The sequence below is a fragment of the Theropithecus gelada genome, chromosome 15 (genome assembly GCF_003255815.1).
Source record: "Theropithecus gelada isolate Dixy chromosome 15, Tgel_1.0, whole genome shotgun sequence".
Taxonomy (NCBI): domain Eukaryota; kingdom Metazoa; phylum Chordata; class Mammalia; order Primates; family Cercopithecidae; genus Theropithecus; species Theropithecus gelada.
In genome coordinates, this window is record NC_037683.1 from 99,702,269 (window position 1) to 99,716,691 (window position 14,423).

Consider the following 14,423-nt stretch of genomic DNA (forward strand, 5'->3'; position numbering starts at 1 on the left):
CATTCATCTCAATTGCACATGGAACATCATCCACAATGGATCATATGTTAGGCCACAAAATAAGTCTTGACAAATTTGTGAAGACTGAAATCATATTGTGTCTCTGTTCTGACTACAATGTCATGAGACTAAAAATAAATAACGGGAGGAATCTTGGAAAATTCACAAATGCATGGAAATTAAATAACGTAATTCTGTGTTATGTTGGGGTCTTTAGCCCTTGAATAACCAATGGGTCAAAGAAGAAGTTAAAATGGAAACCAAAAAGTATCTTGAGACAAACAAAAATGGAAACACAGCACACTGGGATACAGTAAAAGCAGTCCTGAGATGAAAATTTACTTGCATACAATAAAAGACCTCCTTTTAACTGAGAGATGAAGTGACACGCAATATTTCCTATGCCCACTCAGGAAACTGGCTTGTTGTCATGCTTGAGAGGTGGGCTGAAAAAAATTTCCAAATGGATACAATGAGATTTAGTTGAAACAGAAGTTTTCATCTTACAAACTAACGCCTGTTATAGACTGAAGATTTGTGTTGCCCCAATAAAATCAGATGTTGAACCCCTAAACTCCAATGTGGCCATCTTTGGAGACAGGGCCTTTGGGAGGTAGTCAGGGTTAGTTGAAGCCATGAGAGTGAGATTCTAGTACGATGGGATTAGTGCCCTTAAAGAGGCACCAGTGCTGTCTGTCCCTCTGTCTCTCTGTCTCTCATTCTGAATGCATGCACTAGGGAAAGGTCATGAGCACGCAGAGCGGTGGAAGCCATTTGCAAGCCAGCAACAGACCATGCGAGCACCTTATTTGTGGACTTCCAGCCTCCAGAATGGTGAAAAAACAAATTTTTGTGCCCTGTCTATGGAAGCCTGAGCAAATGAAGACATTGCCTTTATCCAAAGACACATTTCAGGAGTGTGTTCTGATTTATGATCATGTGGAAGAACAAGTGGGTGTCTCAGTTTGTTTGTGTTGCTATAATAAAATACTGGAGGCTGGGTAATTTATAAAGGACAGAAATTTACTTCTCACCATTCTGAATGCTGGAAGCCCAAGATCAAGGTGCAGCAGGTTTGGTGTTTGATGAAGGCCTGCCTCCAGCTTCCAAGATGGCACCTTGTTGCTGCATCCTTTGGAAGGGACAAATTTGAGTCCTCAAATGGCAGAAGGTAGAAGGGCAAAAAAAAGGCCTAAGCTAGTTCCCTCTAGCCCTTTTAAAAGGCACAAATCTGTTCATGAGGATGGAGCCACTGTGACTTCCTCACTTCTCCAAAGGCTCCATTTCTCAATACCACTGTAATGGGGATTAAATTTCAACATGAATTTTGGAGGAGACACATTCAAACCGTAGCAGTGTGTGAATATTATTTTGGAAGAGTTTGGAATACACTGTCTTAAAAAAAAAGATGTAACTATGATGTAGCTTTTCAATCTTGATGGATAAAGCCTCAGAACGGGCACTCTTCAGCACCCATTGCAAATATGTATCAGTGATATCTTAGGCACACAAACTCTTTATTGGATCTTTTTTTCTTATTTGGCTGTGGTGTGCTTCCCTTCCCCCATTTCTCTCTTGTTCTTTCTTTCCTAACTCATAATCTACATATTTTTACTTTCAGGGAGAGTTTTATACCTGGTGCACTATTTGTAGCCTTCATAGAGGGTTCTCCATTCTAGCCACACCCATTTCCTCTCTGCTCCAGACATTGGACACCGGCCTAGTGTTCCAGAAGCCCGGAGTTCAGAGTCCTCATGTACTAATGCCAGCAATAGTCAGTTTCACAGGGCCTCTGGCCAGCTGCACTCTTATGCAACTCAACAATTTCTCACCTTTTCTCCTTTTAAAAACAATGTAAGCGGCTGGGCCCGGTGGCTCAAGCCTGTAATCCCAGCACTTTGGGAGGCCGAGACGGGCGGATCACGAGGTCAGGCGATCGAGACCATCCTGGCTAACACGGTGAAACCCCGTCTCTACTAAAATACAAAAAAAAAATTAGCCGGGCGAGGTGGCGGGCGCCTGTAGTCCCAGCTACTCGGGAGGCTGAGGCAGGAGAATGGCGTGAACCTGGGAGGCGGGGCTTGCAGTGAGCTGAGATCCGGCCACTGCACTCCAGCCTGGGCAACAGAGCCAGACTCCGTCTCAAAAAACAAACAAACAAACAAACAAAAAACAATGTAAGCAACAAAACCACCCAGCTCCCACTGCTGCATAACCCAGAAGTATTGGAAAGATCGTTTCATACAATTCTTGAGGCAATCCTGCAGGATCAAGCATTTAGATCTGGAGCTGCAGGATCAAGCATTTAGATCCCTGGAGTGGTGGCCAGCTCATCAAAACCTCTTTGTACTGGTGCTTCCTCTGACCCTGTTTTGTTCCCTTGTCCCTCATTCCTGCTCCTAGCTAGGATCACACTCCCCAGTAAAGTTTTTGAGCAATGACCTGTGTTTAGGCTACATCCTTCTGGGGAACTTGCACCAAAACTCCATTACATACCCAGTTTACCTTTGTCCTTTATTAAAATGAATAATCTGCACAAAAAATAGATTTTTATGATAAAATACAAGTTACAATTTTTATTTGTTTGCTTTACTTCCTCTTTCTTGGACTCAGTTTCTTTCCCTTTAAAAATCTGCTACCTTGCTCTCAGATTCTATGTCCTTCATTCAGATATTTGAGTTTTTACTATGGGACATGCCCAAGGTCTGCTAGAAGTTGGTAAACTATAGTTGTCTTAGTCCGTTCACATTGCTGCAACAACATACCATAGACTGGGTGGCTTATAAACAACAGAAGTTTATTTCTCAAGTTCTGGAGGCTGGGAAATTCAAGATCAAGATGGCAGCAGATTCAGTGTCTGGTCAGTGCCTGTTCCTGGCTCAGAGAGGGCTGCTTCTTCCTGTGTCCTCCCATGGTAGAAGGGGCAAGGCAGCTCTCTGGGGTCTCTTTTTAAATAAGCCATTTTGACACACGTGGATGAAACCTCTTTTATAAGGGCCCTGATCTCCTTTATGAGGGCTCTATCCTCATGACCTTATCACCTCCCAAAGGCTGCACATCCTAATGCCATCACCTTGGTGGTTAGGATTTCAACAGATGAATTTGGGGAAAGATACAGACATTCAGACCATAACAATGATGCTAGGGCTTCATATGGCCCCATGTCTTGCTTTGTTTGACTCTTGTTTGGCTTCCATGGCATTTTGAAAAAGACTATAATGATCAGACATTATGCTTGGTCTTGAGACAAATAGTTTGAACACCGGTGGAGGTGCAACCAAGGATAATGGTTGAGCCTGGGGCTTTTCAAACACAGGTTCTATTCTCCCAGGTGCACACGGCTAGGGTTTAGACTGTGTTTTTGCATATGGTGCTACCTTCTCAGCAGTCCATTTTACCTGATGATGAGAAACTGATCTTACATAATTTTTGAAAATAACAAAGCTACCTTATAGAGCAAAATGCAACTTGTCTTCTAATTTTTAAAGTGTATAATATTTACAAATGCTGCCCCAGGACCTGTTTCCAGTCAGGCCTCCAGGATCTTCAAGGGTATGAAGCTACTCTCCTCTATCACTGGGAGTCCCTTGGAAAAGTGTGAAGAGCCCTATGCTAGAGTGGTCCTTGGCCTCATTAGCCTTGCCCTTTATTAGTAAGTGAGCCTGAGCTCCTATGATTTTCCGTCTCTTCACTCTGACTTGGAGTCTTCCTGATCTTGGCTTGATGGCCTGGTTCTCATGTCTTCTGTTCCAGACTTTGCTTTCTCTTTTCTCTTTCTTTTTAAGAGAGTCTTAATCTGTCATCCAGGCTGGAGTGCAGTGGTGCCATCTCAGCTTACTGCAACCTCCTCTTCCCAGGCGCAAGTGATCCTCCCACATCAGCCTCTCCAGTAGCTGGGTTTACAGGCACCCACCACCCCACCACCATGCCTGGATAATTTATTATTTTTTTTAATTTTTATTTTTTGGTGGAGACAGGGTCTCTCTATATTGTCCAGGCTGGTCTTGAATTCCTGGGCTCAAGCAACTTTCCTGCCTTGGCCTTCCAAAGTGCTGGAATTACAGGCATGAGCCACTGTGCCTAGCCTTGCTTTCTCTTTTCTGATACTCTTTTGCTTCAGAATTTAATACATATGTATATATTTTTAACCCTGTTCAGCTGTTCTGGTTCTGTTTAAAGTCCCAGTCAAAGGAACCTGGGTGCCTTCCTCCTGACACTGGTGTAAAATTAAGCAAAGGATAAAAATAATGTAGGACTTGCAGCTCCCCAAACGCAGCTTCTCATTCCTGCTACTGGGTATTTATCACTGTGCTTCTCTTCCTCCATGCTTGATATTCTCTCCATATATTTATTTGGGCGATTATTGCTGTGCTGCTGCTTTGCATGTTTGAGATGATCTCCAAGTAGTTATTTTAAATGGCTGTTTTACAGACAACATTTCTGTTTCAAACGTTCTTTGCTGTTTGCAAACCAGCATTTCTTACAAGTGGGTTGCTGCCACTCTGCTAATTTATTCCACTTTAACAATACGATTTCTTGTTTTTTTCAGATTTTTCAAAACCTGAGAATTTCCAGAAATGCCAAAAACCACCGCATTTCATCTTGACTAATTGGCCATGTGGGCTGGCTTCCCGCTGCAAAATCCGCACGAGTTTTGTTCTTGATGATATTGTCGTTTTAAAGAAAAAGAAAGCAGTTTGATTCTTTGGCAGATACTCACCATTACTTTCTCAGTAATCTGATAAAATTCCATCCATCCACCTTCCCAAAAGGGAATCTTGAGGTAAACTTTCAACTTTTCTTTTTGCAACAGGCTTAAACAAACGCATTCAGTTTTGGGAACCAGATCTTCCTCTGGGCAAGGCAGGCTGAGCTACATTCCTGCGTTTCTCATGCTGCAGTGGGAAAAGTTCATGAATGTAAGGGAATGCTTTTCCAAAGTTATCTGTGAAGGGAAAGGAATAATTACTTCTGTGTGATTCCAACCTGGGCACCATCCAGGTTCCCCAATTAGCTGTGAGAACAGTGCCTGCTATTGTGTCTCAAGTTTACCTTGAATTTTCCAAAGAAACATTCTTTCTGATCACTGTGAGTATCAGAAAATAGGAGCCCTCACATTCTTCTTTCTTGTATTGAAGCAAAAGAGGCCCAGAGGGCTGCTGGAGAGGTTCAGAGGAGAACAACTGCTGTAAGCATTTTCCTGCCAGGGAGTGAAAAGGGAACTGTAATGTCATTTTAAAATATGTTCTTAGGAAAAAAGACTCAGAAACTTCTGCTTCACGAGGAGTGCTTGGATATAGACCCATCTTCATGGATAGGGAAATGACGGGAGTTACACATTTCTTTGCCTTTTCTTTCCTTACTTGTGTAACCCTGTTTTTCAGTACAACTTGTATTTCTGAAGTCACTCTACACTAGGGGTAAAATTAAGATGAAAAGAAGTCAGAGAGTAGTATTTCTAGGGCTTTGCCTCTACAAACTGCAGACATTTTAGATTCTCTAATTCTTTCTGCATCGCTTTGGGAGTCCTCATGGAACAATTTCACATGTGCTTCTTGGGCACGATGTGGCATCTTTCATTTTCCACTTTTCCAGGTGTAGTTTATTTTTTATTTTTTGAGACGGAGTTTTGCTCTTGTTGCCCAGGCTGGAGTGCAGTGGCACAATCTCGGCTCACTGCAACCTCCGCCTCCCGGGTTCAAGCGCTTCTCCTGCCTCAGCCTCCCGAGTAGCTGGAATTAAAGGCATGCGCCACCACATCCAGCTAATTTTGTATTTTTAGTAGAGACGGGGTTTCTCCATGTTGGTCAGGCTGGTCTCAAACTCCCGACCTCAGGTGATCCACCTGCCTCGACCTCTCAAGGAGCTGGGATGACAGGCGTGAGCCACCATGCCCAGCCCAGGTATAGTTTATATAGGACTATAGTGTGGTCCATTTCTGCTGAGGTAAGGAGGATGGGAAGTTAGTCAGCAGGGTGAGGAATTAGTCTCCTGGTAATCCTAACACCTGATATTGGGGCATTGGGGTATTTCAGGGGAATCAGTGCCCGATGTCCTCACCTATCAAGACACCACTGCCAACCAGGATGCCCACTGAAGGGGCCAGGCCTCAGCAAAGCTCACGCCGAGTCTGGGGGCTCTTGTTCACGGTGCTCATGCTGCCACAATTGTTCGGAGACAGCCATTGCCCCAAGGTGGCTCTATCTTGTGCTATCAAAGCCCCATGGAGATATCTGTGTTTCCTTCCTTTTAATGAAGCCATCTCAATTGAGGACATGGGGCGTGTGTCCCTGAGGACTAGGTGGGTAAGATGAGTGACAGGCACATGTTTTATTCAGAAATCTTTCCTTGGCTCGCTATCCTGGAAGGGGGCTTACATCGATTAACCTTGGTTATTTCCCTGGTGGTTCTTTTGTCTGTTGTGTGCACAGCCTCTATTCTCAGCCATGCTCAAGTATGGCTGATATGCTTGAGAGATGTCTGAATCTGAGGGTGGGTACAATTGAATTAGCATGACTGCGTGCATTTGACTTGTGTAGGGCGCAAATGTGAACTAACAGCACAGCATTTTGCACATTTGTCCAATGCGCTGGTTGGAACGAGATCTTTGCTTCACCTACATAGGCAAGGACAGGCCTATGTTTGTGGGATAAAATTTCTATAGCCTGTTTCAACACTTCTTCTGTGGAATAGCTCACAAATCTATGATTACTATCTAGATCTTTCTCCCATGCTTCTAATTCTCATCTTTCCCTCAAAATGGTCCCTCTAATTCCTGTTTCCATTAATGAACCATCCACCTAGTTACTGAGCTAGAATCAACCTTACATTCTTTCACCTCTGCACACCTGACAACTCAATCACAAAACTAAACACAAAATCTCTGATAATTCTCATATTAGTCAAGAGGGATAGAAGAGTGGGTATTACGGGATCTGTTTTTCCTTTGGAAAAAATTTCCTAGAAAATAATATCTAATAATAAACTTACTTAATAATAGATATACCTAATAATATCTAATATAGAAACTTTACTAATACACCTTATCTGACAGGAAGAAACTTCTGTTATACATTTTATGGGATGACGCCAATAGAAACGATTTTTCTGTCGTTTGCTATTATCTTCAAAAGCCAAAGCAAGGGAGGCTTTACTTTGGCCATATTTAGGACATGAAGAAAGAACATATTGTTCTAAAAATAAGTACAACTGGGGAGCACATATTTTATGCATTTGCTACAGGTGTATGTTTTCCCCTTTACTACACAGTAAGGAAATTATGATGTGTAATTGCTTTAAAAATGGTGACTATTCTCTGCGTTATATACTTAGAACATTTTATAGTATTGAAAAGAAAAGGTGACTCATTTGTGAATGCCCCTTAACAAACCTGTTAAAATAGAAGATAGATCTACTATTTGCTGACTGTTGTCTGGGCCAGCTGAAGTTACGTCTCCAAGTCATAACAGGCACCCTGGGGTGTAGGTCGTGGAGGGAGACCTCCTAGCCAGACAGACTTCCACATTTTCTGTGACCGGATATCCGGGTGTCATGGTGGGCTCCGTCTTGTCTGTAAGTTCGGTTTAGTGTGGAATTGGGTGGTGGACGAACCCACTGAGGAAAGACTTTGTTCATTAGAGCCTGTGAATTAACAGTTTATCCAACTGAACATCTAATGTAACTAGATTATCTAACCAATGAGCTCCTAAACTTCTACTGCAAACCCTGATGGCCTCTATAGGAAGAGTTTCACATGAGCACAAAAGGCTCTATGAGGTTTTAGATATACTAGGATGCCTAGGTGAGCTACTCTAGAAAAAGTTAAAGTGTCATAGGCATTCCAAAATGTTTAGCTCTTTACTTCTAGCTCTCACAATAAAATGAAGCTCTTCAGTCCCCAGACTCCATATACTTTGTTATAATTCATACTACGGCTGAATAAAGAGTTATAATTTCACAAAAGCAAATGATCTCGAGAATTCAGTAAGGGGTTCCCTCTCTTATTGCAACAATATTAGTTTGTGGTAGTATAACAAAAGGACTAATGAAGGTTGATTTAATCTACAACGAGGTGATAGCACAGGGCTTCATTAAAGCAACATGGAATGTGGAGCCAGAGGAGCTTCAGGGAGTGGCTTTCCTGCCTCATAGCTATGTGACCAAAACACTCTGAACCTCAATATTCCTTGTCTGCTTAATGGAACAAATAATACCTATTCGAATTGCAAAAATTAGGCCTGATATAATGCTTAGTAGTGCTTATGATAGACTCCTGTGCTTTCTCTGTATAGAGATCCTACTGTTAATCTCTTCATCCCTGGAAAGGATGAGAACAGTCATGAACAGAGTTTGTTTTTGGAGAGTTTGGACCTGGTGACAGCACTCTCACATTCTTCTCTAAGTGCTCACAGGCCATTTTCTTTCAGTAGACTGTGAATTCCTTAAGGGCAGCCAGGGTCTGATTGGTCTCGGATATCTAGTAGGTTCATTGAGCATTTTCCAAATAAGTGAATGAATGAACTCAGATCCCTTAACTTCAGAGGTACTTAAACATTTTTAGGAAATAATTTGAAAAAGTCTAGATGCCAGACTTACTCATTTTTTTTCTTTTCTCTTTCCTTTGACAAAGAAGTATAGAATGCATTATCTGCGAACATTTGGTGGGAGGGAGATTTTGGCAAAGTAACTAATTAGAAATGTGCTATTCAATGCCAAACTAGCATTAACCTAAGACTTGTGTATTATGGACGGATTCTTATACTTTTTTTCCCCTCAAAATTTTCCCTTGAAAATATTTTAACTATTTGCCATAAGAATATTTTGGTTTTAGTCAACTCTTGCTAGGTTTTTTTGCTTTCTTTTTTCTAAGAGGTGAATGATTTTGTTGATAAAATTCACGTTTCATATTGAATCTACAATATGAGATTGTTGAGTGTGATTCTTTTTTTCTTTCTAGCTTAAATTGGAACCTTATGGACATTTAACCTAGAAACATATGTCAATGTGATTTATATGTAGAAAATCTCTTTTTATAGTATTAACAAAATCACTATTGTGTTCCAATCTTTGTTCTCCAGGGATAAATCTTAGTAAATCACTTCCTGCCATTCAGATACCTCAGAGCTCAAACTGCCTGAAGCTTAGCAACAGATTCATCAGAAAATAGAATCCCCTACCCACCCTCCAAAAAGGTTATGATGACAGGAAAAACATTTCCTGTTTCTCCTTAAAGGATGGGGAGGGGGCAGAAAGGAAAGGAGAGAATTTAAAAATCTGGTTTCTTAATGTCTGAAAAAATATAGTTCAGATTAATTACTAGTGCCTTAAATAAGAAACAGAAAAAATGTTCTACACAGAGAGAGTTGCTCTATCTAGCCATAAACATTTGGTACTCATCCCAGGATCCAGGCCCAAAGAGAATTTTAGACAGATCTGAAAAAAAATCAGGCCAAGGATATTTTTTAAAATGAAAACTGGAAATAGAACCCATTGTACTCATACCATTCCTCTTCAGACATATCAGCACTCTCTGTATCTTGAGTCTATCACTTTAACAACTCTGGAAAGTTCAAGAAGGTTTAGCGAGTATGTGTGTATATACTATTCCCCCCCCACTCCGCCTCCATAGAACATATTTTACCAGTTTCATTTACAAAGAGAATTTAGGTCTTTCCTATCTTGCTTTACTCACCTATAACTTGGAGATCATAAATATGTTTCCGTCTCCTGGGGAATGTTCTCTCACATTGCATTCCAAAGATGTGCTGTCCAGATGTGAAAGGTTTTTTTCACTTTTAAAATTTCTTCAGAGCAAGGGTCTCTTAATGGAATATAGTATGTTATTCACATAATGCCCTGTTAAAGCAAACTAAATATGGCCTGAGAAGGACCCTGTATTTCTATATCTGAGTCCTTGTGGAGGACCTGCAACCTAACTTAAAAGGGAGAGAAGATTGTAAACCTAATTCAGTAGTATGCCCTGTAACAATAGCTGAGTCTTGGCCAATCCTGGCAGCCATACTTCAACCCCTCATACACTGACGAGTGTTCAAACTATGTTCAAATAAGGCAAATGTCAACCTGTAACCAATTCAGCTGTTTCTGTATATCACTTCCTTTTTTTTTTTTTTTTTGGTCTATAAATGTGTTCTGACCATGAGGCACACCTGGAGTCTCTGTGAATCTGCTGTGATTCTGGGAGCTGCCAGATTCACGAATCTTTCATTGCTCAATTAAACTCCTTTAAATTTAATTCGGCGGAAGTTTTTCTTTTAACAGCCCAGTCATTAAGGACGTCTTTTGTCAGGATAGATAAGACGTACCCGAGCTTTCTTTTCGTTTCCAGTGCAGTCCTGGAATTCTGGTACAGAAGATGTAATAGAGAAGACGCGGGTAGTTTGGAAGTCATATGAAAAGGATGCCAGATTGAATCAGATCCACTATTTTCCAGTTCCTGAGCACTCAGGTGCTTGTTGCTCTCTGTGAGTCCTGATTCTCGGCAGGCAGTCTACGAAAGCAGGCGGTGCTGCCTTCCAGGTTATCAATGCTGGTACTGCTCAGTCACCCTCAGAGCGCTGAAAGGGCCAGCGACGCGTGGGTCAAGATCCGCGAGAATTTTTCAGCGAAACTCATAGTGGCTTTGATTCGGGCTATGAATTAGATAATGCTGGCTTTTCTTTTTCTATGAAGAACTGACCCTTGTTTTACATCAGTTAGAAAAAAAAATCCAGTTTTGAAAAAGGGAAATACTTTAAATTAAAGGAAAAGCAGGTGGTCTAGGAAACCGTGTAGTCCCATGCATTAATTCTCTAATAAAGGATCAATTAAAGCCCCAGTCAATCACGAGTACAACAGGACCCTTTGTATTCCTTTTGCTTCTTTTTCCCCATCCTCATAATTTGCTTTCCAGAGCTTAAATAAAGGTAATCTCAGTGATTCTTGGGTTTGAATCTTTTCCTTGAAATACCTCAGTGTGTACACAGAAAATATATTGTTTAGATCCTGGACATTGTAAACAAGATCCCTCAAAAGCCCTGAACTATGTATTGAGTTCAACACAGTATAATAGGAAAAAAAAATAGGATTTAAAATCAGAAGATTTGGCCCCTAAGTATTGGCCATGCACTTACTGAGTGGTTTTATGCCGGTTATTCTTGTAACTTTTCTGAATCTGTTTTAATATTTGTAGAAAAGGAATAATGATGCCTGCCTCATGGGACGCTGTGAGGATGCAATGAGATAACACTACATGGAAGTGTATGAAACACCAGTGTTCGATATTTTTTTTTGGAGACCAGGTCTTGTTCTGTCACCCAGGCTGGAATGCTGTGGTGTAATCATGGCTCACTGCAACCTCAAACTCCTGTACTCGAGTGATCTTCCTGCTTCAGCTTCCCGAGTACTTGGGACTACAGGAGTGTGCCACCATGCCCAGCTGATATATGTATATATATTTTGATAGACACCGGATCTTACTATGTTACCCAGGCTGGTCTTTAACTCCTGGGTTCAAGCAGTCTCCTGCCTCAGCCTCCCAAAGTGCCGGGATTAGAGGTGTGAGCTACACATCCAGCCTCGACTGTTTCTGACCTTCACAAACAGTTATTTCAAATGGGGCAAACTCATATAAACAATGATTTGTAAATTGTAAGATAGAATGTAAATTTTATTTGAAATAAAATGAAAGGTACTTTTTCTTCTGAAGTGTTCAGAGAGACGTGGACCTTCCCTAACAACCAGAGTAGAAATGTATAAGAAAGTGTATACAGAATTTAAGGAGAAACAACAAGGAAGATAATATTAAGTAAGGAAATGAACTTGTATTCCTTGGAAAATCCTGGGCTAAGAGTTAATATAGTGATTAGGGTGATCCATTTAATGAGCTCTCTCTATATACGTGAAATATTCACCTCATTCCATATTAATAGTTCAGAAAGTCCTTCTCAAAGGACAAAACATTTCCTATTCAAACTCCTCAATCAAAATCCTTCAACTTAATATGGTTAATAAGGCCATTTGAAATTTGGATAATCTTTACACATTATGTAAAGGAAAAGTAACTCGATAGAGATGATCAGGAATACATGATTCATATAATGTTTATTATAAAAAATAAAAAAGAAAAATATAAGACCAGCACTTTTTTTTTTTTTTGAGGTGATTAGAGTTCAAGGTGCAGTGAGGCTCAGGAAATGAACTGGCTGACTATGGTGGGTGTTACCCTTCTTATCCAGTTGAGATATGTTAATACAGAAGGTATGTTTCTGTTTCCCATCCCTCAGACTAACATTCTATAGACAGAGTTAGTAGCTTAGGCTTAAATCCTTTAATACGGATTTGACAGTCAAAAGTGGAAGTTTTAAAACAGTGCTAATTCTCTACACTGAGAGAAAAAGTTCTATAAGGAAGAGCTGGCTGGGCGCTGTGGCTCATGCCTGTAATCCCAGCATTTTGGGAGGCCAAGGCAGGAGGATCACCTGAGGTCAGGAGTTCGAGACCAGCCTGGCCAACATGGTGAAACCTCATCTCTACTAAAAATACAAAATTAGCCGAGTGTGGCGGTGCACGCCTATAATCCCAGCTACTCAGGAGGCTAAGGTGGGCTACCACGCCCAGCTAATTTTTTATATTTTTGGTAGAGATGGGGTTTCATCATGTTGGCCAGGCTGGTCTCGAACTGCTGACCTCAGGTGATCCACCCACCTTGGCCTCCCAAAGCGCTGGGATTACAGGAGTGAGCCACTGCACCTGGCCTGGATTTTTTAATTTACATAAATTTATGGGGTATAAATGCAATTTTGTTACACACATAGATTGTGTAGTGATGAAGTCAGGGTATTTAGGGTTAATTATCACCCAAATAATGGCGTACATTGTACCTGTAGGCAATTTCTCATCATCCACCCCGCTTCCACCTCCTCACCCTCCCAAGTCTCCATTGTGAATGATAAAATATATGGCTACCAAAGGTTTACAGGGTCTTACCCTCAGGTATAAAAGCCTGGAGCTCAAATACACCAGAACTTCCATTCACTGCCTTAGAAGGGTTACAAGGGCTGTAAAAACTTTTACCATTCCCCAGGCTTTTTTTCTTTTAGGTTTGTTTTGTTTTTGTGACACGGTCTTGTCCTGTTTCCCAGGCTGGAGTGCAGTGGTGTGATCATGACTCATTGCAACCTTGACCTCCTGAGTTCAAAAGATCCTCCCGCCTCAGCCTCCTGAGTAGCTGGGATGTCAGGCATACGCCACCACACCAGGTAACTTTTAAATTTTTTGTAGAGACAAGGTCTTGCTATATTGCTCAGGCTGGTCTCGAACTCCTGGGCTCAAGCAGTCCTCTTGCCTTGGCCTCCCAGACTGCTGGGATTACTGCGCCCGGGCCCCATTCCCCTGTTTTTGTGTTTGCTGCTGATGTTAATCCTTCCATTTGCCCATGGTGATTTGTAGCCTGATCTTAGGGCCTGTGAATTTGTCTTCAGGGTCATTGAAGGGGTGGGTGGGAAAGATATTGGGAGGCTTGCCAGTATTTGTAAAGAAGGGCAGTGAAGACTGATCTTGGTAGTGGTACTGGGAAGCACTGAGGGGCTGAGTTGCAGGAGGACTTATGGGCTCTCCCAACAGTGTTTGGTGAATCACCGGTTATGATTCTAGCAGTTTAGAGGTAGGAGTGGTCTAGGAAGTGAGCCTAGTTTCTCCTTTTGCATCAAGTAGACACGTACTGGTACTGTGGTGGCCTGTGGAGTCTGGATCTAGTGCAATTGCAGCATCTCTCACCAGGCATACGCAGTAGCGGATTCACTGGAGAGCCAAACCTGCCTTAGTAGTGAATGTTCTGGAGAAATTAGCATAACAGGATAATAAAATGGAAATCCTAGCTACAGCCTGCCCTCTATTATGTATATTGTATAGGGTAGGTTTAAGTCAGAACCTTTCTGTCTCTCTTTTATATGTGTTCTCCACCTTAACTTTGGAATTGTAGATACAATCTCATCAGGCTGCATGATTTTTTAGTGATATGGGTAAAACCCAACTTCATTACTTCCATGTCCTTCCCATCCACATGAAGTTTATAACAGAGTCGGACTTTAGGTATCAGAGGATTTTTGGAGCCATCTGTCTGTGTGCTGTGAGTTCTCTTCCAACCATGGGGGACAACCGTGTGTGCCCACCTCTTTCCTAAAGCCCAGGGAAGTAGACTTGAATGGGACAATTTGGTGGCCCTTGTAGTTTGGTAGATGGAGTGAACTCGTGTTTGACTCAAATGTGAGGAATCTGAAGATGGAGTGGCTGACTGCTGCTCTGCTTGATGGTGAACCACAGGAGAGCTTCCTTCTTCCCTGGGATCGTGTGCACTCCAGAGGCTGAAGAAGCAAAAGATACACGAGTGTTTCCTACAGGCCAGGTGTGGGCTACTCAGGAGGAAA

At 41.7% G+C, this 14,423-nt stretch overlaps 1 pseudogene; it reads left to right on the forward strand.

Annotated features, from left to right (window-relative positions):
• The window catches only part of LOC112607757, a 78,638-nt pseudogene extending 67,978 nt beyond the window's left edge, over positions 1-10,660 (forward strand).
• The last annotated feature ends 3,763 nt before the right edge of the window (positions 10,661-14,423 follow it).